We start from the raw sequence: 2,488 nt of genomic DNA on the forward strand, positions 1-2,488 counted from the left end.
GACAGAGTCTCTCTCTGTCGCCCAGGCTGGAGTGTAATGGTATGATCTCAGCTCACTGCAACCTCTGCCTCCTGGGTTCAATTGGTTCTCCTGCCTCAGCCTCCCAAGTAGCTGGGAAAACAGGCATATGCCACCATCCCTGGCTAATTTTTGTATTTTTAGTAGAGGCGGGTTTCACCATGTTGTCCAGTCTGGTCTCGAACTCCTGGCCTCAAACGATCCACCTGCCTCAGCCTCCCAAAGTACTGGGATTACAGGCATAAGCCATCGCTCCCGGTCTGTTTTAATTTTTTTTTTTTTTGATAGCATCCATCCTAATGGGCATGACGTAGTATCTTGTTGTAGTTTTGATTTGCACTTCCCTCATAATGACTGATGTTGAGCATCTTTTCATGCGCTTCTTGGCCATTTGGGTATCTTCGCAGAAATATCTAGTCAAGCACTAGGCCCATTTTTTAATCAGGTTGTTTGCTTTTTTGTTGTCATATTTTTCCTTTTTAAGACAAACACGCAGAAGTGAGCAGGGTGAATTCTGAAAGTTATCACTGCAGCTTTTATTCTGAAACTCCTGGCCCTGGGCCACATTCTCAAACTAAAGAAAAACTATTTCTTCCACTCAAGGCTCAAGTTCAATATCCACAGAATGTTTCCGGAGTGCTGACTTCATGCCAAGAGGGCATTGTCTTCCTTCAAGGACTGTGTGGCCTGTTCCTGCTACAGGGTTGCTCTCCTGGCTGGGAGGCTGGCAGGCGACCACTCAGCCACCTCCCTGTGCTTGAAGGGGAGTGGCCTGGGGAAGGCACATGTGCCAAGGCTTTCTTCTGATCCTGCTCCCCAAGGCCACCTAGTTCTTGTCCTCCTTCCTTAGAGTCCTGAGAGCAGCTTCCTAGAGGTCTTTGGTTCACCCAACGGTAGCCCGAATTTAGGCCCAAACTGACCACAGCCCTCTCTCTCCCTGGTGGTGGTGGGGAGTGGAAATGTGGCTTCTGGGGAGTCAGGACCCACCAGTGCAGAGGGAGGCTCCTGTGGACCTCCAAGGGCCCCTCCAGGTGCTGCGTCTTTTCTCCCTGATTGCCCCTTTCTTCGTTTCTGCACCCTGCAGCAAGCGGTCCTTCAGGTCTCATGGGGAAGAAACTTTGTGTCCTTCAGATTCTATCAGCTAAAATATTTCTGAGGTAAACAATACTTTTTCTTACAAATATTGACCAACTGTCAGTGCATAACTCTGATTCGGTGACTTAGGCCAAGGAAGTTTCTGTTCTCATGAGTGAAGTCTTCCCAGAAAGCGAGATTGGGAAGGAAATAAGGGACAAAAGGCTCCCAAGAAGATTGCATTTAAAAGAAGTGTTCCTCTGGTTTAGAAGGAAAGGAGGAAGGAAGAAAGTGGGAGGAAAGAAGGAAGAGAAAGAGAGAGAGAGGAAAGAAGAAAGGAAGGAAGGAAGGAAGGAAGGGAGGAAGGGAGGGAGGGAGGGAAGGAGGGAGGGAGGGAGGAAAGGAAGGAAAGGAAGGGAGGGAGTATAACAAAATGATATTTGAAAACTACCTCTCCTGGTAGTGGGTGCAACTAGGAGGGTGGTGGCCCAGGACTATGTCTGTAGTGATTCTGGACTTCTTTTTCCTTTTGCAGGCTTGGATAAAGTATTTGTGAAAGGTTTTTTTTCTGTTGTTGTTGTTGTTGTTGTTGTTGTTGAGATGGAGTCTCACTCTGTTGCCCAGGCTGGAGTATGGCACGATCTCGGCTCACTGCAACCTCCACCTCCTGGGTTCAAGCAATTCTCCTGCCTCAGCCTCCCAAGTAGTTGGGATTACAGGCCCCTGCCACCACATCCCGGCTAACTTTTTTGTGTTGTTAGTAGAGACAGGATTTCACCATGTTGGCCAGGCTGGTTTCGAACTCCTGACCTCAAGTTGTCTGCCCGCCTTTGCCTCCCAAAGTGCTAGGATTATAGGCATGAGTCACTGCGCCCGGCCTTGTGGAAGGTTTTAAGTCTCTTGACCAGGATGTTCCATCTTGGAGTGATGACTGCTGCATGTTTGGGAAATCAAAGGTTGGTTTCCACATAATTTCAGCACAATTATGGATGACCATTCAGAGACCAGGGAGGACCCACCCAGCTTCCTTGCTCTGCCCTTGGAGAATAAGGTGTCACCAGCCCATCCCGTGACACCTCACTTGGATCCTCAGTCCACACTAAGGGCTTGGCTGGATTTCCTTCATCTCATGCTGCCGCGACTTGGAGGAAAAGTAACAAGGTACAATCAGTTTATGTGTTTCATTTCTAAACTCCACAGCCCCTCAAATGTGACAGCAGAGAATGGCCTTTCAGCACCCCACAACCCCTCAAACAGGAAAGTCTGCATAGCACCCCAAACATTTTTATTTTTTAAAATAATTATTTAGGCCGGGCGTGGTGGCTCAAGCCTGTAATCCCAGCACTTTGGGAGGTTGAGGCAGGAGGATCACCTGAGGTCAGGAGTTCGAGACCAG

The sequence above is a fragment of the Colobus angolensis genome, unplaced genomic scaffold (genome assembly GCF_000951035.1).
Source record: "Colobus angolensis palliatus isolate OR3802 unplaced genomic scaffold, Cang.pa_1.0 Scaffold82, whole genome shotgun sequence".
NCBI classification, from domain to species: Eukaryota; Metazoa; Chordata; class Mammalia; order Primates; family Cercopithecidae; genus Colobus; species Colobus angolensis.